General features: G+C 34.1%; 1 protein-coding gene across 2 annotated transcripts in view; it reads right to left on the bottom strand.

Moving 5' to 3' along the window:
* The window catches only part of LOC126810493 (protein eva-1), a 107,707-nt gene that overhangs the window by 72,697 nt on the left and 8,584 nt on the right, over positions 1-26,426 (bottom strand). The gene's annotated exons all lie outside the window — the stretch shown is intronic.

A 26,426-nucleotide genomic window follows, 5' to 3' on the forward strand; every position in this document is an offset into this window, starting at 1 on the left:
TTATGTACCTTTTCCTTCCTGGAATTTCCACAACTCTAACATAATGTGTCATTTTAAAATTCAATTTAATATATTCCAGTCACAGGAATGCAGTCTATTACAATTCAAGACGAGAAGGGCCAGCACCTAAAATGCTTTGAATAATAGTGATTTGTAGCTTACACTTAGATAATTATAATCAGGTAATGATTAGGTCAGTAAGTATGTTAATTCAACTGTCAATACACACTAGTCAACTGGTGGTGTGTATGGATAGTGATAAGACTTTTGTATATTGCATGTGTGGTCTCTGTGACGTCACCGGCCAATTAACCGGATTACGGTTGTCATTGAAAAATTGGAAAGTGTTTTGTGGTGTTTGATACTAAAACAATAATATGTCGAATAATTTTAATCAGATTAGTGTGAGATTGCCGTAAGGTGTATATAGTGACCACTGGCTATATAAGTACAGAAAATCTTGTCTGGGATGGCCTAGTGGTCTAGAGTGTCACGCTTCGACCTCTAGTTGGCCGGTCACCTCTGGCTTGCGGCTGTGGTTTCGATCCCAGGTGTGAGCGTATGTGGCTTGGAGATAGGGGCGCCTTCTCAACCTCGTGGGTTTACTCCGGGTACTCCGGTTTCCTCCCACAGCAAAGACCCCTGCGCGTGCGCTAAGATCATTAAAATGAATTTGTCTGCGATATCACCTTCGGTGGAAGCGGACGTTAAACGCTAAGAACAACAACATGTCTGGTGACCTTATGTGTTCTTTAAGAGACTCTAAGAAAAGACTCTCATACATATATTGTAAGCTAAAAGAAGCATCAATGACAAAATGATTTTTTTTTATCAGTTATTGCACCTTGCAATAAAATTGAAATATATAACAAATTGATGGTCATACATTTTATTCATCATCTATAAAATTTATTGCATGTTTCCTCATTAAAAACTAACAACAATCACAAACTCTCATTACATGTGAGAATTTATAACCTAGTTGAAACGATTGGATAAGTTAAAATTGTTAAGTTTTATATATTCTTGTTGGTCATGCTAGGTCAAGTATATATTGACATAGGGTGAAGGCACGGGTCAAAGAATCTCAATATGTTTTATGACATACAAATACCTTTAGATCAATTGAGTACACAGGTGGGCAAACTTCATTAGGTCAATTTCACTTTACTACAAATAGTTCTCATTATTTGCCAAGTATGTATATATATAAATTCCACTCTATACAGTGTACTGAATACCTGTATGAATAAATTTATTTGCTAATTGTTATTTATATAAATACAACTTATTATCTAATTCATCATCTTAAGAATAAATACTTCCATTTAAATACACAAATTATATTCAAAACTAGTGATTAAATTCATAAATTCATAATTTGCAACAAGTGCAAGTCATTCAATCTTTGAGATCAATGTAGAGATCAACGACGTTCACAGCATATGTGAATGATATTCATGCAGAATCTCTTAAACATACATTATGCAAGAGCTAAATCTGCCTATTGCAGGTCTTTCTTTAGGCCTGAAATGTTATATAAACTATTAATTAGACATTTATTAACAAAACAAGACCATAATCGACTCTCGATGGCATCGGATACTCGAGATTTTAAATAGATTAAAATGGTTCGCCATTTAAAAATTTAATTTATCATATATTTTTTAAATTATTATAGCAAGAATGACCAACTCTTTATTCAACTCTTAACTAATGTATCTTTAAATATCCCAAAGGACATGACAACAATGGCTTGTAGTGTCACACCACAACATAGAAACTTCTACGCTTTTAAAAGTATTAACATAAAGAAATAAAAAAAATACACAATGTGTTAGTTGTCCTTTAAATTGACTTTAAGGTTCAGAGTTTTTATTCATTTGCTTTGGAGATTTACAACTTTTTTTCAATAAAAAAGGGTGGTGTAATAGGATAACTAGTGGTTATTTATTTTTCATTACCTCAGGTCCTGGTTGGAATTTTTTATAAAAGATTCTATATCAATTTATGCCTTGTCACTCAATATGACTCAACAGTGAAATGCTACCTGAATGGAGTCAGTTCTCACACTTAATCTATCCTTTTAAATATTTCTATCAGTTGGCCTTTTATACATAATTATAAGTAATTCTAATAACATAATTTGATCAAAAAAATAAATAAATCTGCAACAAAACTGTTAGATATGATCCGTTTATCTATGAAAAAATGATTTTAGAAATTAATCTAACAAATCCTTCATTGTTCAATAAACCAGTTGTCAGTCAATCAGTACAACATCCTGGTAACAACCACTGACATATGTAGGGAAAACTTAATTACTTGTTTAGTTGTTTGTTTTCAAAACAACAACCCCAAAAGATGGGAAACATTAATTGAATGAGCCTATTAGAATTATATTACCTTGTTATTCTGATTTAAACTTTCATCTTAATTTATTATGTTTATTATTATATTCAAACAAGGTAATAATAATAAACAATATTAGTCTTAATAAAGTAGAAATGTTCACATGTATATAAGGTCATAAACTATTGCTTTAAGATCCACAGTCTTTGTCCGAACAGCATGTTTATGATCTTTGTCCAGAATTTTAATACTCATATATAACAAATTTGGACAAGTAGATCGACCCTGTTTTACACCTATACAGAATAAAAGATGGGGAAGGGTGATTTGAGTGCTTAAGGTTTAATGAAGGGACTCCTAATAACTATTTTTCTCTCATAAATCACAGGTAAAACAAGTCTTTGGCGTAGTGGTTAATAAACAAGTGTGTAATCATGTTTCGCAATGGCTGCGAGTTTTACAGCGGGGATTGCCGTTGCTAGAATAATTTGAAATTCCCAAATTCCCAAATTCTTACCATAGACACATGATACAAACGCATATTGAAAAACTCACTTAAAATCAAAGAAAAGCAACCTTACTAGCATAATGGAAGAACAAAAAGTAACTTAGAAAGGTTTGGACTAAGATGTGAAGTGGGTCATTGCATAATCATAGCTGAAAAGCAGAAAGTTCCAACAATCTTGACATTGAACAAACCTTGAACTTTGCAACTCGATTATCACAGCTAGACATTTCAGCTGGAAAGCGCACGACTTGGTAATCACAATATTTCTATCAAGGAATCTGAGAGTTCCTCAGCTGGGTCAGGAACCAATCGAAATTAGTGCCGAAAAATTGAGGGTATTGCGTGAAGGCCTTGATAAGATGTACAGAGTAAAAGCGAAATCAGGCCTTCTATTGAAGATGGTGTATAATATGAGCCTAGCTTAAAGATACATTATGGGAAATAAGATAAAGAGCTGGCAGTTCTGACTATAATAGTTAAAAACTAGATAACATAAAGTGAATTTGCTGAAAATTTCAGTCAAATTGATGCACTATGAACCAAGATTTTAGTGTTCTAATTTTCGGCCAAGCCTTGAGCTGAAAATTTCTGTCAAATTGATGCACTATGAACCAAGATTTTAGTGTTCTAATTTTCGGCCAAGCCTTGAGCTGAAAATTTCTGTCAAATTGATGCACTCTGAACCAAGATTTTAGCGTTTGAATTTTCGGCCAAGCCTTGAGCTGAAAATTTCTGTCAAATTGATGACCTCTTCGGTCGGAGATTAGAGTTAATTGCGCATGGGTAGCTTCATATTCTTTATTCGGTTCTCGCACGCTTTAGATAACATTGGCACAGTCTGACCCCGATATTTTCACAGGAATGTAACTTACTGCGTACTGCGCATGCTCAAAGCAAGCTGGAGCTGGGGTTTTTAAGCCAACCCGTTCAGACGGCTAAGATGAACCGGTTTAAAATAAAAAGCCTTCTCGAAGACAGGTCGCAAGTTGGGTTTTTAAACTGTTTTTTTTGCCCCACATGTGCGTTCAGACGCTTAAGTTAAACTGGTTTAACGATCCCCGGGGTTTTTAAACCAGTTCAACTTAAGCGTCTGAACGGGCTAATAGTCAGGATTATCCATTTCACGATTAAATCATGAATGAAAGTCGAGCAGCAGTCTAGCGATGACATCGAGAGTTGATTATGGTCTGGATAAGTTAATTAATGTTTAATTAATAATTCATATAACATATTTCAGGCCTAAATAAAGACCTGCAATAGGCAGATTTAGCTGTTGCATTATGTATGTTTAATTTAACGCTAGTCCAATTTATCTCTACTACAATTCATTAACAGCTTCTATAAACAGCCTTGAGACTTAATAACGGAGACATATTATTCCTCATTAGCCCTCATCCTATTTTACAACAAAAAGTGCACATCCAACTCAAAGTTAACATTCATTTCAAAATGAATACATTTCTTATTATAGTTAGGAAATCAGGTTTTATGAATACTGCCCAATAAATCTTCCTAGAGAAAGAAATACATTTCAGTGCATGTCAATAAAAATTACGCCATTTAAAGGTACATTTGTAGCATGAGCATGATGTGAAAGGTAATTTTTAATCAAAGAGTATTTTCCGTAAACTCAATGCATGTCAGTTTTCACCTCCACCTGTTTCACTGACCTTATAACCTTTAAATATTTAACAAGTATATGTATTGTCAATTATAAGATGGGTAGTTTGTTTAAAGGGGTATTGTTATGATAATTAGAAGACACCTACAGTAGTTTTGTCCTTCTAACAAAAATATGTTGAAAGATATAAACAAAATGTTTCAACATCCATCAAACACCTTTAAGAAACACCCATCACTATTCATGTTTACTGGGTCTTCCAGAGGTTGGGGAGATCAAATATTCATAATGTTGACCATAATTTGGTATAAAGCATTTCAACCATATGGCACAAGTATGTATAGTGCTTTCTTATAATCTTACAGACACAGAAATTCTGAACCAAATATTGAACACTGTAAACGGTTATAGGAGTGTCTGGTGTAGATCATCTGAAGCTTAGAAAAAGATGTAAGAGTGAAAAGGCCCTCTTGTACAGAAATTCACAATCCTTATTTCAAAAACTGTGAAAGCTAAGAATAGATTAACTATACCCTATCTCCAGCATTATCGAATATAACAGTAAAATGCTGAGACCTTTGGGTACATGTTGAGATATTCTGGCAAGTTGAGACCTTCAAGTGTATAGCTTTATATTTAACAGCTTTCCAGAAACACATACAATGTACATGCACAGATCATGACTGACCCTAAGTTTCTTTGTTGATTTTATTAACAGTAGAAAGTATAAATTTATACCTATAAAATATCATAATAAATATGTGATATGTGCATTTCTTTTATGTTTGCATAACCCTAAACTTTATGTGATAAAAATGTAACTCAAAGGGTTACTTCATCTTAAATGGGCAGTGAGCTGTAGGAAACTATACAAAAATAAACAGTTTACTTTCATAAGTTCAATTGACTTAAGTCACTAAAATATTCCTTTTATCTTTCCAATAGCCATTCATGAGACTTTAACTAAAAAGATTATATAGTGTTTTACACTATTTTAAGCCTGTTTATGCATCAAAGAACTGATCAAAGTTCTTCAACTGTAATGGAAATTGAAAGCATATTTATAAATTACATCAAGGGAACATATCCATTTTTAATCAGATCCCATCACAGTGGAATATTCAAGGTGTCAGAGGGGGGGGGGAGGTGTTGATTATTAAAGAAGAATTATGTAAGAGCTAAATCTTCCTATTGCAGGTCTTTCTTTTGGCCTCAAATGTTGTGCAAATTATTAAATATTTATTAACAGCACAAGATCACAATCAACTCTGTAGACCATCGATCGGATGCTCGCGATTTTCAATGGATTCAAACAAGATCGTTGTTTAATAATTTGATTATAAAACGGATAATCAAGACTTAGTTTACTGTCAACAATGGTAGCAATGACAATCGTGACTCAGCTATTCTCTAAACAGCCACAACATCGCTCAGAATGAAGTAACTTGACTGAAATTTTCATTTTTCATTATCTTTTTTTAAACTATTATATCGAGAACTGTCAGCTCTTTATCTAAATCTTATATAATGCATCTTCAAATATACCTATACATAAAACATCTATAATTTTGTTTGATTTAAGTCTTTTCTCTAGTAAGATATGTCACTGCGCAATTACATTCAGCGGAATTGGTGTCTTAATAATTATCATTCTTGTGACAAAATTCAGTCTAGGTCTCACCACTGATATTCTTTTTAGAATAAAAAAATTCCAGACTCAAGGCCAAATACAGTAAACTTTCCTTCCATATACATTAAAATACTCCTATTATAAAACATATTGGTCCAAGAAGCTAAAATTGATCAAGCCTAACATAAGTCAATCCTGTGACTTTCATGATGTCATCTTTTTCTCTCTTAGAACATCAGTTAACTTGTGAAGAATGTCTTGTTTCTATCCAGTGCGATCAAGATGGCATCGCACCCAGGTTTTGAGATTTAATGGCCTAGATTACTATAAAAAAAAAACAACACTGTTTTTATTAATTCTTATTTATCATCAGATTACTTTAAAGTCACAACAAGTGAGCCACAGAGATTCAGTAAGAGGCTGGCTCACTAACCACGGAGATAGGAGATCTGGCGCTCGATCCAGGTGATGGCCTAGAAAGTTTCAAGGGACTTTCCAGCATGGTTTCCCCTTGTCAGTGGCGCAGGACGAGGGGCCTAGTAATAAACAGTGTCTAGTCATTTGGATGGGAGGATAAACCAGATTGCTCACATTTTATCAAGAGTCACAAATATACCGTTTCAATGTAAAGACTGTTGTTATTATATAATTTGGCACGTGCATGTAGGCCTACAATAAAACCTTTATGGAAAATTGGCCAACAACTGATAAGACAAATAAGCAATGAAATGCCATGCATCTGTTGAAATATACTGAAATTTAGAACTTGCTGAAAAACGTCTCTTCCACACAAAGTCGCAAGTCACACTGGAGGTAAGCACATGCTCCATCTCTTCATTATGTGGTGATGTAATCTCAGATGAGATAGAATTACCAGGAAGGGTCATAATTCTATTGGTCTAAGCTCAGCAGTCGAAGTACAGTTAGCACTAATATAGCTTTTGTACATGACATGTAGAAATAAAAACACCCAATAATTTCAAGACAATAATTTTTTCAAAATTTATTAGCAATTACTCCTAGGTTTAACAAAATTTTAATTATTGACCATCTGACAACCTCACAAAATCTGCAGTTTAAAAATTTCTTCAAAATCATGCACCAAAATCACACAAGTTGTCCCAAAATAGGTGACAAATACAGGGAGTGGTTTTTTTTTATATATTTTATGAAAAGGACTGAAAAATGATAAGATCAACCAAAAGAGATCTCATATTTCCCCATAGACAAGTCATCCATTGTTAATATTATTTTCACTTAACCACAAACAATGAATGAAGTTTTTTTTTTTAATGCTACCTCACTAAATTACTCACAAAGTATGGGTGGTGAAAATTTAGCAATTTTTTTCATGTTGACACTCATCACTAAGATTATAATCTGGAGACAGAGGTGTTAAAGAGCTTCTTTTAGAAAGTAACCACCTCATGTATAGAAAGATTTTAAGTCTTTCATCTCTACCAACCCTATGGAAATTTTACTTCCTGTCCAGTGAGTGAGAGAGAGAGAGAGGGGGGGGGGGAATGGCGGTGGAATGGGGTTTTACATCCACTTGAAACAAACTAGGTCAATTTTATTTCAATAATCTGCTCGTGTGTAGGGGTCTTTAGCAGTGGGAGGAAACCAGAGGACCCGCTGGAGAAAACCCACAAGGTTGGACAGGTGACCCTACTCCTTGTCACATACAACCGGAGAATCAAAACAATGCCAGTTGACTCAATAACAGACCCTATGATACAGCATGCCATTCGACCATCCCCCCCCCCCAAAAAAAAACAAAAAAAAAACAACAACAAACCACAATGGTGTTTCTTTCATCAACATTCATGTGTATAATGTTAATAGTTAGTTTAAATAAATTGACCTAACTGTGTACTAATAACTGCATACATTTATTATTGGTAAATTTAAAAGAAATTGCAGACTCATTTAATACATCTAATATATATTAAATCAAAGTGGATGTTATTTACTGGTCTAATTCACAAGCAAAGTGTGACTAAACAACTGATCTAATAAACATCCAAATACACATCCAAGGTATGTATTAATAGATGATCTAATACACAATCACAATGGGTGTTATTTACTGGCCTAATACACACACACAGTGTGATTGAACAATTGATCTAATAGACATCCAATGTGTGTGTGTATTAATAACAAATTTAATACACAATCAAAGTGTTAATAAACCACTGATCTAATACACAACCATAGTGTGTATTAATAACTGATTTAATACACAACCACAGTGTGATTAAACAACTAATTTAAAACACAATCATAGTGTGAATAAACAACTGATTTCAAACACAACAACATTGTGACTAAACAACTGATTTAAAACACAATCATGGTGGGAATAAACAACTGATTTAAAACACAATCATAGTGTGAATAAACAACTGGTCTAATAAACATGTAATGTGTGTAGTAATAACTGATTTAATATACAATCAAAGTGTTAATAATCAACTGATCTAATAAACATCCAAGGTGTGTATTAATTAGCCAAATACACATAGTTTTCCTATCTTCATTATCCCAGTCGAAGCAGAACAGTATGATGTTAAACCCCATTTCATTTCATTTCATAATTTTAATTATCTTTGTAATAATTTACAAATAGAAAACTACTGTAAGTTTTGGGTGACTGTACATAATATTCCATATACAATACATCAAAATTATCAAGTATGTCAATCAAACAATATAAATGTTGTTCTTTAATTATAGAAGGAGTGTGTAACTCTGTTTATTAATTGAATTGTGACTGCTTACACAAATGTACAAATGGCCTGTACTCGGCTTACAAAGAAGAACTATTTTTCACTATTTGACCTTAGTTGATATTTAATGAGTGTCAAAAAAATTCTTTCTCTCCACCCTATTGTAGCAGGTGTAACCAATGAGAATTTTACTTACATACTTACATGTCCTTCATTCCTGGTCTAATGACTCTCAGCCTCCACATACTTCACCTTTCTAATTTCCCAGGTAAAAAGTTGACAAGTGGCAAGATTAGATGACATGTAGAGGAAAAACTATACAAATTTCAACCCTCTTAAAGCATTGATTAATTTAAAAAGTCACTTAGTTCTCACACAGTTCATGTACTTTATTTCAAATAATGGCTGTCGATGGTTTCAAAGTTTAATAACTATAGAGTTTGATTATTTTGTCTTGGATATTGTGTGCCATAAGTAGAATTTTGTCTACATTTTAAAGTGGTGGTGGTGGTTGAGTGGTCTAACTCATGCTGTTTATAACACAAGGTCTATCAAAGAGTCTAGTGGTGTGATTTCAATGCCAGGCTTGTACGTGACAAGAGGTAGGGTTGTCTGACCAACCTTGTGTGTTTAATTTTCCCCCACTGCTAAAGACCCCTATGTGCAAGCGAATTATTGAAATAACACTGTACCATATTTTAGTCCTGAAATGACCTAGTTAAAGTTTAGTGGACATCTAAAGCTCTGTGAATTGTTTTCAAAGGAATACCAAAGTCCAGTTGGTGGTTTCTGGTTAAAACAATGGTCTCTAACTTAGACATGTGCACAATGACAACCCCCTTCAATACATTATTGTTTTTCTAGCAATTAATAAAATTTTGCATGCTACCTTCATACTTTATATACTTTTTTAAAGTTTACAAATTGTATCAAATGGTCACAGTTATCAGGTCATTTATCAGTATATACTTATTTCTGAAGACTGTACAGTGTAGATAAAATTAATAATAAAGCACTAAGAAAATCAATATCCAAAGCACTTAGTAATCAATTTTTAATAATATCTCATGTAATGTTATTGTATTTATAGTGTATTCAAAACAATGTTAGTAGCAATAACAGTAGAAAAGTCAATATTCTTACAATTATTCAGGGTATACAACAATTGTGAAATAATAAAAATAACCATAAAAACGCACAATGTCTTGTATCTTTTTCTCAGATTTTCACTGGGTTGAACACATTCTATCACAGATAGAGCAAAAGCATGTATGTGGTTCACCATATAAATTTTGAGATACACAAACTGTAACTAGAAAACCACAAACTGTAACTAGAAAACATGTAACTATCTGCAATACATTTTAACATTACTAACCTCTCAACGTAACTAATCCTTCCGCTACAAAATCATGAATATTCATCGAAGCCTGGCAGAAAATGGAAATTCAAACACCCTTTTGTTCCATTCTAGACTTAAGTCAATAAAACTTGAGATGCAAAAGAGGTGAAAAAGACTATTAATAGAAGGAATTACATGGACTGGGTCGTCCCATAATCCACCCAAAGTGCCAAGAGCACCAAAAGACTTTAGAGTATTAGAGAACATGGACAGTCCTATAGCCCGTTCAGACGCTTATTTTTAAACCAGTTCATAATCGCTGGGGTTTTTAAGACAGCATCGTGTTGCATTCACACGTACTATAAGCCAAACCAGTTTAACTATTCTGACCTCTTCGGTCGGAGGTTAGAGTTAATTGCGCATGGGTAGCTTCATATTCTTTATTCGGTTCTCGCACGCTTTAGATAACATTGGCACAGTCTGACCCCGATATTTTCACAGGAATGTAACTTACTGCGTACTGCGCATGCTCAAAGCAAGCTGGAGCTGGGGTTTTTAAGCCAATCCGTTCAGACGGCTAAGATGAACCAGTTTAAAATAAAAAGCCTTCTCGAAGACAGGTCGCGAGCTGGGGTTTTTAAACTGGTTTATTTGCCCAACATGTGCGTTCAGACGCTTAAGTTAAACTGGTTTAACGATCCCCGGGGTTTTTAAACCAATTCAACTTAAGCGTATGAACGGGCTATTAGATTACCAGGGTTTTTTTTTTTAACATCTATAGTACAGAGCAATTGTATATAAAAAAAAATAAAATCTCTTTTAATGTGCTGAACATGTTGCTACCAAAAAAAAGGATAATTCTAAAAAAAAATCTTCTTGTCGCTTTACATTTTCCCCTGTATTGCAAGATGCCATTTGAAATAAAATGCTTGTGGGGTGTCTCTACATAGCCCTGACTACAATCAAATTACTATTGCCCTTTCTTCTCAAGAAACAGATCGTAGATGATCTAATTTCATTGTGACTTTACAATTCAAGTGTAAATAAATAACAATGTTTAATATGAAACCACATATTCTTATCAGAGTATTTTTTCTTTCGACTTTCTAAACATATTATCATGAAGCTTGTAATTATATCCACCACTTAAAATCCTATTTGTCACAGTCTCAACTTAAATGACACATAAATCATACACATGATGATATTATATTCAAAAAGAAACACAACTCATAGGCTACACTCACATCAGGGACTAATATCCAAAGTTGACTTTGCATACCAAATCGCTTGGTGTATGTGCACACTGATACTTTTGGGTAAAAACTTGCTTCAGGTAAATAATAGGATCTTTATCTAAAGATTAATATTGAAACTTAATGTGATTACAGATTAGAGGCTGCTCTGTTTCTTTCAATAATATATAAATGATTTGAAAATAATGACAATACACTTGTGAGCATGGGCGTGGATTTAGGGGGGGGGGGGGACTGGGGGGCGAATATGTCTCTGTCCCCCAATGATTTTGATCGCCACGACAGATTTTCAGGTTTATATCCACATGATGGTGAGCATGTTTCTACGTATCTGGAACTGAATCAGGGCTTGGAACAAGAATTGCCATTCTTCAAGCGCCAGTTTTCGGCCAAATCTATTTCACTTGTGCACAAGCGTTCCTCATTATGTCACCTGAACTGAGGCAGACGTTCCCTTCTGTCGAAGCTATTCTCATCTCACACTGCTGAATCCTGCTAGTTCCTGCTAAGCCGAGCGATCCTTCAGCACTCTGCGCCGTATCAAAACTAGGCTGCGCAACTCCATGACACAAAACCGACTGAGCCACTTGATGGCGTGTGCGGTGCATAATGCCCCCATTCATGTCGCCAAGGTATTCAAAGAGAACAGTCCTGATCGTAGAACGAACGTCTTTGGACGATTCACTTAACTTCATGAACAATTAATATTTATGCAGCTTTGATGTAGGTAGTCAATTTTTCCATATTGTCATCATATTAACCCTAGTTACAGCCTTCATCGAAATAACACTGGTACAGTAAAGTGTTCGCAATTATTAATTTCGTTTGATAAGGAAATGTTCCAGATTCCAGGGTTCGTCCGTCCCCCCCCACCAAAAGTTATATATGACAAATCCACGCCCTTGCTTGTGAGTCTGAGTTCATACAGCAGTACCACTAATCAACTTACATGAATTGTAATCTGGTTCAAGCAGAAGGTATTATCAATGCGAAGCTTTATAAAGCTTGACTGTGATATCACTACTGTGGAAGCAGAGTCTAAATCTAGCACTGAACCCTAGTAAATTACACAAACCAACTCTTGATCAAATACTGAAGAACATTCCAATTATCAATTCATTATTTTCATCCTGTATGATTTAAATAACATTTCAACGTGCTCTTACAGTAAAGGCACCAAATAAAATCTAGCCACGACTTTCATAAACAAAGTTTTGGAGCAGTGACAGTGTGAAGCAATGAAGGTGATAAAAACTCAATATACAGACATGAAATAGCAGAGATTTATGCCGGAGGGGTGAGGAAAGAATTCCTAGATGATGATATAGATCATGTCTTATTTATTTTGGATGTTAAAAATAAACTTTGATATTTTGAAAACTGTCAGAATAGTACATGAAAGAAATATTATCTTAACAAATATCACATGTGTATAAGAATTTCATTGATGACAGTAACAGAAAAATGTGATGTTTCTACTAGATTTATGATATATATTTAACATGGATCACTGTGTCAAAAAATGTGACAAATGCTATTTTCTTAGCATAAAAGCTATTTTATTAATCTCCAATATCAGAAGCAAAAATGTATGGACAGACTGTTATAATAGTTATGGCCGCCATGATATGTTCAATCATGAAGTGCCTACAATTATGGAATTTTAAGTCTAATGCCTTTCAATATTGACAATTTTTCTTATTCAAATAGCATATTGTGTTTCATTTATTGAGACTTACATGAAGTGTAAATATATATCTGAAGATTTTTTTCCTTAAGAAATTAGATAGTTTTAGTTAAAGACAAGCAATATGTGACAAATTTTACAACATGGGTGGCTGACTTTAAACTTTTTCAGAAAAAAACAGACAATGACAGTGTGATGGATGTTCTTGCTCACAGCTTATCATGGGGTGCTAAATAATCCACAAAGAATATCAACGCGAGTAGGATAGCTGTAGCCCTGTGATATAAATTGTGAACTATCTTTAGATACCTGCGATATCACCTTGGTGGAAGCGGACGTAAAATACAACTAACTAACAACAACATAGATACCTAGGGACTGGGTAGCCCAAAAACTCCCTTCATCCTACGAAAAAGTAACAGAACCCAGTCTGGACATGGACCTGTGGCCTACTGATAAATTCTCAGTAGTGTAAATGGGTTGAATGCTTCTCAGTCTGGACTTGCATCCCAAAGTGACATGGTCTCAGACTTAATCGCGTATGGTCACTTACAATTCTAGTAGATCTGAAGAATCATGTTGTGTAAAATATCATCAGTTGTATCCCACAGATGCACAAGGCCAATTGGAGGAGGCTCCCTTACCCATTCTTGTGCAGTTTTCTGCAATTTCTTCCCCTGCTAAAAAGCAATATAAACGACCATGAATTATTGAAATTAAGATATACCAGTTTTTAATCGCAAAATGTTCTATCTAGTGGATGTTAAACTCCATGGTGCTCTGCTCTTTAGATACCATATAATTAATTACGGTAGACTTTAAAATATAATGATATTTTGGTGCCTTTTGAATAATTAACCCGGATATATATTGTAAAGGAGACAAAGAATAAGGAAATTTGATTTTCTTAACTTTACCCTTGTTTGTAGACCTACATGGGAATTTCATGAATATTATGTAAATTTTTCCATCAAAATTCCCACACAGTTGACTATACCGGTTTGGGTTACCGTTTGGTTTACATCATAATATGTAAGTCATCTTTCCAGTAAATTCCTCTGATTGTACGCCTCGAAATTGACACCTTTTCAAATCCACCTGAATTATTTGACTCATTGAAAGTAGCATGGTGAGTCAATATTGAAAGGAGACAGTGTTACACTCAGTAGGTTAACCTTGTAACCAATCTAGTGACAAATCCTTATCATTAGGGTTAAGGTTAAAATTACTACATCAAGATTTTAAGACATGGTTAAGTGAGATAATCAATCTCGACTATTTTCATTTCTAACATTCGATTAACTGAAAAAGAAGCTCATGCACTCTCAACTTTAATTTGTAAAGTCAATTTTAACTGGAGTTGGTGTTAAACAAAGAATGACTTGTACAGGTGTTCAACATAATTATATTTTTAACACTACATTTTACCTCTCTTTTCATTTGGTTGCCTATCCTTGATTATGTTTGTTTTTCTTTAGAAACAGGAAACAGTATTAATTTGTTTGACATGGTCTTCATTGCTAGGGAAAGGTGATCAATGGTGTGAAACCTCTTCATAAAGGTCTTGATGATCATAACCCTTACAATGCTGCCTTGACTCAGATTATCAAACATTATTGACATCGAGAAATTCTAACTTAGGTTATGGCTATTTTAAGTGCACATTTGTTTTCTATCAATTTCACATTTCTGTCTCTTAGACAAATCTAGTAATGATAATAGTGCTATATCTTATAATTTCCAGATGTGCTTTTATACTTTTGAAACAAATCTGCCTTGTTGTGCCTTATTGACAAAATCATACAAATATTAAGCATCTTTCCCTGTAAATTGTATGGACCACTGTGGTTCATTTATGATGCTAAGGTACGTGCATCAAAGATGGAAAAATGACCGTAATACTCCACATTAAGATCATGCTAACCTTTTATAAAGTTAACCACATGACGAGATAATGGTAATAATTAAAAGATAGTTGAAAATTACATAATTTAAAACAGGTAACAGAAATAATATTGACCTTTTAATGTTCTACCCAGGTCCTGTAATTTACCTAATGTGTTCCTTTGTTCAGATTAGGCTGTGTACTTTAATTATATGGACAATGGTCAATCTATGTAAGGGTTTGATAACTGATCAGTGAATTCACTGAGTTGATTAACTAACTATTCTGGTATAAAATATCAATAGCCTTTGTGGCCAGGCCTTTCATTATTCTCTGATCAGCTGATTAACTAAACTAAATAGGACTTGCCCCATTCTTTCAACTGTTTGTATTTAGATAATGGAGGGTAGTAAATATTTAGATTGCTGTGGGATCATCTTAATAATGTTGATGTTTGAATCTCATGGTAGTGAAAGCTTCACTGATCACTAATGTTTTGATAGAATTTCACAGAAAAATGAAAAAGCTGGAAAAGCTACCAATTATATTTTACCCCATATCTGTTTTTCGAAAAGCATTTCAAATGAATCAAAATGTTTTAAGACTTGAATGATACTACTTTATTATCCTACAAAACTCTTGTTAACTTCAGTAATTTACAGTAGGGTTGAGTTGCCAAGAAGTCTAAAGTGTGAGCTTTATATCATAAGGTCTTTCATCTATTCAAGCTTGTTGGTGACAAGAATTAGGGTTGTCTGTCTGTCTAACCTCTTAAATTGGTCACCTTCTCCAATTTCCTCCAACTGCTAAATACCACTGCTCATAATCACCCAGTATGTGTTGAGTGGATATTATCTCTGCAAAGTTTGTATAGAGTTGACAAATTTTTATCTTTAGTAAAGTAGCAACCTCTAACATCCAGACACCAGGTGATGCCACAAACCAAACGTTTATCTGATTTACAACTGACCAGTTCATGATACTGGTAAATATTAACCAATTCATTACTTTAGCTTTAAACCAGATGGAAATGTTAAAAGTTCTTTTAAACATACATTATGCACGAGCTAAATCTGCCTATTGCAGGTCTTTCTTTAGGCCTGAAATGTTATCTAAATTATTAATTAGACATTAATTAACTTATCCAGACCATGTTTATTGGATTAGGTTCCGATTTGCTGTTCGACTTCCATTCATGATTTAATCATGAAATGGATAATCAAGACTATGTTTTTTATCATACCAACTTTAGTAATGATGTTCGAGACTAGTTTTTAACTATTATAGTGTGAACTGCCAGCTCTATATCTAATCTCCCATCATGTATCTTTAATTAATCCAAACTGGACACTAAATGACAAAGCTAGAAATGTTAAAATTCTTTTAATTAATTCAGACCAGACATTAAATTAGCAAAAGATAGAAAACAACATACATATAAAGCATTTTGTGAGTAAATATAGTTGATAGAGTTGGTCAGTCATTAAGTTTTATCTAGATTATTTTCATTCTGTTGTGACAAACTGACAGATAAATCTTGTCACTTATCTTAATTACTGTGATAGCGTCTGCTGTAAATATCAACACAGAAACTAGTTTCTAATGGTATATTGGTATAAACACTTCTTTCACCAATGGTAATAAATCTATTACATTACTTTTATAAAATTACCCCATTACTGTTGCAGTCCTAGTTCATAATGTCAAACTCTCCCCCCTGGTCTTTTTGAGGGTATTTAATGGTTGACATACAGCCAGGAAAGAAGCAGTACAATAAGGGGGGCAGGGGGTGCGTACTAAAGACCAACTAAATAGACAAGTGCTCAACTGGAACGTAATGATCAAATAACCCTCAAAAAGACCAGTGAAAGAGACAGACTATTGCAAGCCCAACAGCCATTACATAATCTAGCTACAAATAGAAAAATAGTAGAGGAGCCTCTGATAACGTAACTCAATATTAAAGATGCATTATGCAAGAGCTAAATCTGCCTATTGCATTTTTTTCTGGCTTCAAATGTTATATTATAAAATATTATTTAGACATTTATTCACATAATAAGCCGATCTCAAGACCATCAGATGGCTTAGATATTGAGTGGATTAGATAGATATTGAGTGGATTAGACAATGTCCACATATCTGTGTTTTAAACGATAATATAGCGGATGAAAGAACTGAAAATGAAAACTTTGTTTATCATCATGACAAATGGTAATAAAACTGTCAATTGGCAGAGAAAATTTAGGATATTTCTTGTCCAAACTTAGAACATTTATAATTTTGCTTAGAATTTAAGAATTTGACTGAAATCTATTTTTGAACTATCACAGCAAGAATGGTCAGCTCTATCTATAAATCTTGCATAATGCTTCAACAGATATTTTGTCTTGACAGGCCATTAGCTTCCAAAGGGATTATGAAAAGCATAGTTATTGATAACAATATTGTTGTTGGCTGGGTCTGTGGTAGGGTATTTTTGATGATGTATTAGGGATTTAGCTAAAATGAGAATGTTATTTCATCTGATATCATCTGAAGACATGGTAAATCTTATCATTATATCAGATATCAAAGTAAAAGATTAAAGTGAGCTGTAAATGACTAGGTATAGCATGAACAACAACTGAAATCTAATCATTGGGGTGGTAGGTATATTATAGTGGACATTACCAACAGCTTTTCATGTCATACTCAAGTTACTTAACACTGTGGTCTGCCGAACCTTTAATGTCAGATTATAGTCTTAACATTTTGATGGTACTGACATCAAACTGTCATCATTTACATTATAACCATACTACCATTTCACTTTTGGTAGTAATAATTTGAAAGTTGCCAATGACACACTTACAATTATATAAATTTTGACCCTAATCTGACCACATAATCTTTACTAGACACAATTACTGCAGGTGTTGTCTGCTCTAAAAATAATTTCACAGAAACTGAAGACCATTCCTTTGAAACTTGGTGTCAGTTAAGAACATGATCTTGAAAGAGTTCAAATTACCTGAACATGCTTTTAAGTTAGACATCCTTTTAAATATCAGAGTATCTGTCAAATACACTCATGATAAGACATACTTATAGGACTTTTCCTTGAGGCAAAATTAATAAAAGTTTTGTTGTCCAACTGCAGGACATGCAATGCAGTCTGTCAAACATAATCTGTTGTCAAGAATAAAAACCAGAGTTGGAAGCCAGATGTATTAACCATGTTGACCTTTCTTTGAGTAAAATGACCCAAATTATCCTTTTGTCTAACCCTGACCACACAAGGATTAACCTATAAAAGCAAAAACGTGTGTCCAATATCAAAATCCACTTAAAATCTACAGTCCAATTTACGCTCATATTTCGCGACATTTCAACAGAGCTTATATATGATAAGCTAAAACATGTAGAATATATGGTACATAGAGAGTTAAAGGGGCTTATCTAAAAGAGTTATAGCCACCATAAAATGACCACTGGCTATCCATAAATACATGTAGAGAAATGTATTAAAGACCCAATGAGACAGCTTCATTAGGGTTATGATAAATCACTGGGACGTGTAACATGTGACAGTTGTCTGAAGAGGAAACAATTCTCATGATGGTGTCAGTTAATTTCTTAATTTATCATCCATCTCTTCAGATCTAAAGTACCCTTCTGACAAACCCATTCCTTATAAACCACTAATAAATCTTAATCTACTTTAAAATCCTGCTTTACTGAACCAAACACACTGATGAAGACTGGCAAACTTACACCATGTCATATTCTAAGGCATACATTTGGCCTGGACAGCAACATTTCCACCTTCTCTTTATCAATTCCAACTGTAAAGGGTTCTTTAATGTGCACAACAACAAGTACAAGGGAGGACCTTGGTTTTCTGTCACATCCAAATGACTAGACATTTTCCTTGCCAGTCCCTGTTCCACTGATAATAGGAAACCAGGTCTGAAAAATCTGAGGAAATGTCTCGCCCAACACTGTGTTAAAAAAAGATTAGCAAATTGATTTCAGTGGCATTTAGTAATGAAACTGGAAATACATGGGACACAATTGTATGGAAATCAGTGACTGTTTAATACTGAGCAATGTTTTAACTAGGCTTCTCCAGTCTTTATCAAGCAATGACATAGTCGAAACAGTAAATGTATTCCATAGAATGGTGTCCTGTGTATTAAACAATTAGCAACTTTAATTTTTAAAAGAAGTTTGTCACAAGTCCAAATTCATCAATAAATTAATACAACAATGATAATGGGCATTGGTATAGTTCAATCATGAAAATTAACTTTATTCTGAGCCAAGTTATGAATATATAATCCACTCAATTTCTCGACCATCTGATGATCTAGAGAGTTGATTATGGGTTTGTCATGTGAATAAATGTCTAAATAATAATTTCTATAAGCCAGATCAAACACCTGCAATAAACATATCTAGATCTTTGATAAATGCGTCTTTAAGCATTCGAAATTACATCAAAAAGATCAAATCTAAGTGTAGATATCAATTACATATTTATGTTAAAATCTCAACTATCGTCACTGAATATAAGATAAATGTTCATATGTGGACAGTATATTAATATACCAAAGTATTCGAAGATAGGTTGCCAGGCAATGAAACAGACGCCCACAGCAGCTAAATCGTCTGAGCAGTCAGCAAAAGTTGTCGCATATTTTTACTTGTCGGTAATGAAACATTTATAATACACTAAAATATGATAAAGAGTGATAACTCATTAAGTATTTATCAGAAAATCATTAGATTTTGTTTGGCCAATGTTAATGTCTAGTATACAAAACATTAAATATCATGGATTTAGCTGTTCAAGTTATCAAAAATCAATGAAAATCTATATACTTGTTCGTCTCAAGACCTTAAACTCTGTGTATCAATCTAAAGTCAATCAAAACGATTATATACAGGTGTAAACACAGTGTATAAATATAAAATCAATCAGATGATAACGTCCATAATTCAGGTAGTAATAATCGGAAATCAGTGAAAATCAATATGCTTCTTCGTCTGATGACCTTAAACACTGTGTATAAATATAAATTCAATCGGATATTAACTTTAGCCTCTAAAGCGTCCACAAGATTTTTCAAAGTGATCAAGGGCCATAACTCTGGCAGTAATTATCAGAAATCAGTGAAAATCAATAGTCTTCTTCGTCTCTTGACCTTAAATACTGTGTATAAATTTAAAGTCAATCGGATATTAACTTTAGCCTCGAGAGAACCACAAGATTTATCAAAGTGATCAAGGGCCATAACTCTGGCAGTAATCATCAGAAATTGCAGTAAATCAATAGGCTTCTTTATCTCATGACCTTAAACACTGTGTATAAATTTAACTTTAGCTACAACAATATGCGACCACATTTCAATGTGGGCATATAAAAATCAAATCTTTTTCACATCATCTGTCATAGATGTGACACGTATTTAAACTTGTTAACAAACATTTTTTTAATAATTGACAATAAGGACACCCACCACATGAAACTATAAACTGTTTTCTGAAATTACTTCTTTGAAGTTGGGATTTATCAAAGTCTTAACCCTCATAAAACACTCAAGTATTTCTTTGTTTCAACAGAGGGAGGGAAAGAATTTTGAAGGCCAGTCGTAATTTATCAATGTCCCACGAGTCTTGATTGTCTTGTTTATCTGTTACCTGGCAATTGAATATGTAGACGTTTGATGGGATCTCGGTCTATCTACTTTAATAGTGTGATAATGATGTCAAGGATGTCTTCAAATTGATTTAGATAAATCAGCTGCTAAATACCAAACTCTGAATACCTATACTACTGAAAGAATGGCACCCTGGGTGTATACTATGATATATTAAATTATAGAAACACTGGTCACCCCTTCATCTCTCAAGAGAGAAAGAGGTTAAGGTTTAACTTCAGCTCAAAACAACCAGGTCACTTTTAAAGGTTTCAATACAGTTCGATTCGAAATGAAAATGGTACGGAATTCTATGATTCAAAATGAAAAAAATACACAAAAATGTTCATCTGTGATTTCAAATAAACTATTCCTTTTGAGTTGTCATGCAAAATAAGTTTAAAAAATAAAAATTGCATAGTAGCCTAGGCAAATGGACTTCAGTAGGAAATTGACTCTGGGTGATAGTCGAAAGGTGAAAATGAACACCACAAATTGATTATTCAGAAACCTCTTCTTGACCTCCACACAGACTTTTCTGTACTGAGAAAATCATACAGATTTTTTTGCAGATAATTATTTTGTGGTAATTGATGTGTAAAAATACCTCAATCATGATTGCCAATCTTACACTTGGATTCTTCACTTATACAATACACAGTAAGTCAAATATAGCATGACTTGACTTAATATAATCCATGTTTAATTTGATGATTGACATATTCAGGTGTTGGGACTTCAGGAGGTGACAGGTGCTCCCATCAATCACCTCTAATCAGCTACAGGTGACAGTTGAGTGCCCTTGGCATATCTAATATTGATATCATAATACATACATTCCTATACATATAAATCCTTTCATCTCACTTCATTGATTTCATTTTCACGGTTTTCACATCTAGATTTTCTCTAAATAAAATATTTCTTACAGTCTATGAGGTGAATTGGGCAAATATATTATCAAAATCAATGGCCCTAAAATTTAACAAAATATTGAACTCAGGTTTAATCCTACTTCCATTTTGTCATAAAAATACATTAGCATGTACCGTATTATAAACTACACCTAAAGCCCGGGGCAATTCCTCTTTTCCCATAAATTAACAATAGACTAGGATAATACAAACCTACCCTGCTTAATACTGAATTGACTTTCACAGTCTATTAGTAAACATATGACTTACATATTTCTTTCTGCATATTTGAACATAACATGATTGTAATCGTGATTATTTTCTCAGCATGGTAAAGAAAATTTTGGCAGTAATCCTGGGGTTTTTCATCTAGGTTTAGATAAGAATAGATGATGCAGTATAAAAAGATTTATTCTCAATTGCTTCACATCATGATAAAGTATGGAAGTTATAAGTACATCTAATCTTCTTTATATTTGGTATTCATGAAGTGACAACTTGGCTGCATTTCTTAACCCTCACTGCTGAAAACAATGGATCTGCATCATTTCAAAAAAACACCTTTAAGAGTAGACCACAACCAATCTGAAGACAATTTTTCGAAAAGATATATATTATTGTGACCAAGGAATTAAAATTCCATCCACCAAAATGTTTTACAAGCAATTGCCCTGCAAGATATGTGCACATTTTGCGAGAGATGAACAGAAAACAAGTTAAAAATAAAAAAGCAATTTTGTACAATCAGGGAACATAATCCAGGAAGTTATGATCCAATATGCGCAGTTTCCTTCCGATTTTCACGAAATTCGAACTCAATCGTCATTATGATGTAACGATGATATATTCGAAAGTTTTTTTTAAAATCAGATAAAAATTGCAACCTCTAGGGGAACCACAAGCTAAAAACGTGATTTTTCATACAATCAGGGGCCATAATCCAGGAAGTTGCAGTCCGATATGGCACGAAGATGAAAAGGAACTTAGATGTTTGGGTTATAATCATACATCTAGAGTGTTCACAAGCCAAAAACATGATTTTTCATACAATCAGGGTCCATAATCGATCAAATTTCGATCAATACATGTCAATATCTAAAGGCTAAAGGAACCAAGATCTTTTGGACATAAACCTATTTTTCAAGTTTCGTCAAAATCAGATAAGAATTGTGACCTGTAGAGTGTCTACAAACAAACTGTGGATGGACGAACAGGGGCAACAACAATATACGTCCACATGAAAATATGGGTGTATTAAACATTTTCAATAACTCGTCTCACCCTCAGACTTGAGACCTTATTCACCAAAAATAGACCCAAGAAAATATATATATACCCTTCAAAAAAAGTAGGGGATATTGAAATGCAAATACCTATGCAGGTTGTGATATGATAAATAGTCATGGACACTTGACATGCTTTGAGAGTATGTTCACAGATGAAGAACTTATCGCCCCAACAGAACCACTGATCTGAACGTGCGACACGCAATAGCGCCATACACGTGGGAGGGTTTCATTGTCAAATTTGACACTTCAAGGAAGGGTTGATGAAAACTGCCGTGTGCTGGTTTATCCTATCCATGTTTGCTTTCCTATCGGTTCTTCCATAAGATTTATTGTTTAGTGTATCTTTGCTTTAGTGTGTTACGTTTAATTTGCAATGAGACGTCTTCAACATGATAAACATCTACGTGCTATTGGCATGCTTCAAATGGGTTCTACACAGTGAGCAGTAGCCAACATGCTTAATGTGTCACAGTCTGTGATCAGCAGACTGTGGAACTGGTACCAACCAACACACAGTCTATGATAGACCTTGTTTAGTTCGTCCTAGAGCCACTATACAAGCCCAGGATCGATGCATTCGAACACAGGTCTTGCGAAATTGAGGACAAACGGCCAATCAGCTTTCTATAAACTTGTACCAAGTTACACCCCAAACGATTAGAAATTGGCTACATGCAGCTCATTTGCATATTGAAATGCAAATACCTATGCAGGTTGTGATATGATAAATAGTCATGGACACTTGACATGCTTTGAGAGTATGTTCACAGATGAAGAACTTATCGCCCCAACAGAACCACTGATCTGAACATGAGACACGCAATAGCGCCATACACGTGGGAGGGTTTCATTGTCAAATTTGACACTTCAAGGAAGGGTTGATGAAAACGGCATTTGCTGGTTTATCCTATCCATGTTTGCTTTCCTATCGGTTCTTCCATAAGATTTACTGTTCAGTGTATCTTTGCTTTAGTGTGTTACGTTTAATTTGCAATGAGACGTCTTCAACATGATAAACGTCTACGTGCTATTGGCATGCTTCAAATGGGTTCTACACAATGAGCAGTAGCCAACATGCTTAATGTGTCACAGTCTGTGATCAGCAGACTGTGGAACTGGTACCAACCAACACACAGTCTATGATAGACCTTGTTCAGGTCGTCCTAGAGCCACTACACAAGCCCAGGATCGATGCATTCGAACACAGGTCCTGCGAAATTGATAACAAACGGCCAATCAGCTTTCTATAAACTTGTACCAAGTTACACCCCAAACGATTAGAAATTGGCTACATGCAGCCCATTTGCATGTGCGACGACCGCGTGTTGTACCTCCATTAACTCGCCAGCACATGGCAAACAGGCGTCAATAGTGTAGGCAGCGTAGAAATTGGGGTAATCGTCGATGGGCGCATGTTATGTTCTCAGATGAGTCCAGATGTACTCTGGATTTCAGCGATAGGCGTGCTTGCGTTTGGAGGCGTGTAAATGAGGGTCATGCTAGCGTTAACGTCAAACAGCATGACAGATTCGAGCGTGGGTCTGTTTTGGTGTTGGGAGGAATCACCATGACTGGCAGAACGGACTTGCATATTGTTCAAAGAAGGGTCACTGATCTGTACTACCGTGACCACATCATAGCACCAATAGTTCTGCCCTTTGCTCAACAAGCAGGTCGAAGGTCGACGTTTTATCTTTCAAGATGATAATGCCTGTGCCCACTGCAAGAGGAGTGGGTCTGATTGCCCCAAATCGTGATTGGACGGATGATTAAGAGCATGCCACGACGAACTGCTGAATGTCTGAGGATTGGTGGAGCAATTACTCATTATTAAGACAAAAATCAAAAAACCTGAAAGTGAAATGGGGCCATCATATAAGCCGTCCATATGAACTGTTTATGTTCATGTGTGTAGGCAATTGGCTTGTTATTAACATACACTGGTTATCTCTAATAAAAACAGCAGTGCATTTCCGCAGTTTTGTATTGTTTCTGAATATCCCCTACTTTTTTTTAAGAGTATACATGTATAATGATTAGCCTCACCAATGCATTCTTTATGAATGAAATATCATTTGGGGGACACACTCCATTTTTTGGGACTTCAATATCTGAAGGCTAAACAAAATTCAATTGCATGTGATCTTATAGTTATACGTACATGAACCTGCATTATTCAAATGACATTTAACCTCTTGGGATAGTTTTCAAACATATTCAATTCAGATTTGAAGGTCATTTGGTTTCTGCATCATTGAGTTTTATGGCTGATTTTATTAGTCTACTTCAGGCCATTATTCCTATGAACTGGTAGTCAATAGTCAATGCATGATTTAATTAAGTAGTTCTGTTATTATCACCAATAACCATCTTTTCTATATATCAAGTAATTTGATTGACACGCCTTCCCCTTCTGTATTTAAAGTCATCCATTTTCTGGGGTTTTTTTTACATAGATAAATAAAGTAATGGATTGTGTTGATCATATATATTATGTATTCTGATTACTGTTTGGAGAAGATGCTAGGTTATGCTCGGTTCCCACTATCATGATTAAAATCGTGGTGATCCTATCAGGTCTCATCATATATTGAGATCAGTCATAAAAATCGTGTTGATCGTATCGGTACGTATCTGCACATACCAGATTGTGAACTCAATAGGGACAATCCTGTCGTAAAGCATCGCACGACAGTGGGAACCTAGCATTAAGTAAAGGACCAGTATATTTACTTATAGTTAAGATTGTTGACCACATCTCACCTTAGGCTCTATCTGTGGACCTAAAACTTTAAATATAGACAGATGTCGCAAAGCAAATCATCATATCAAATTTAATTAAATCTTTACTTTATTGTTTTAGTTCTATCATTATAAATGCTATAATTTGAGTTATTCTAAATATTTCAAGAAAATTAAATAAGCTGCTGATAGAAATTTCATTTTTCGGGCAATATTTAACTGTTCATAACTTAATCCTTATTAAGAACTGAAATTGATTACTTAACATGTAATTAAGGAAAAAAAATATTAACATAGATAAGCCTCGACTTGATTCACTCCAATTACAAAGAGGCCATCAAAAGTTTTACTGAATACTTATAGGTGATGCTGGCTTGTTTATATCACCTGAAAAGGATAAAGAATGTTGTAAAATTTCATCATAATTATATTTGTACATATTGAATCAAATTAAACAATTTTTGGAAAGTCTTGCTTGTTGTTTGCAAGGGATTCAAATAAATATCAGCAGGTTTGACTTAGTTGTAACCTTGTATTGTAGTTTGAAATCATTCTTTCACCTATAGTTTTCATATTAGGATGGGAATCGTTGGTCTTCCTTCTTTTATCATATAAAATTATTATGACATAAGTACCAGTAAATGAAATAAATTATGTTCTAATTATATAACTTATCAACAACATAGATATCTAACTAATTACACTAATTATTAGTATTGTCGCTTCACTAATCATATTAAGTTCCAGAGTTAAAGATAGGGATAGGATCATTATGTCTTAATGA

Source organism: Patella vulgata, chromosome 2 (assembly GCF_932274485.2).
Source record: "Patella vulgata chromosome 2, xgPatVulg1.2, whole genome shotgun sequence".
Taxonomy (NCBI): Eukaryota; Metazoa; Mollusca; class Gastropoda; family Patellidae; genus Patella; species Patella vulgata.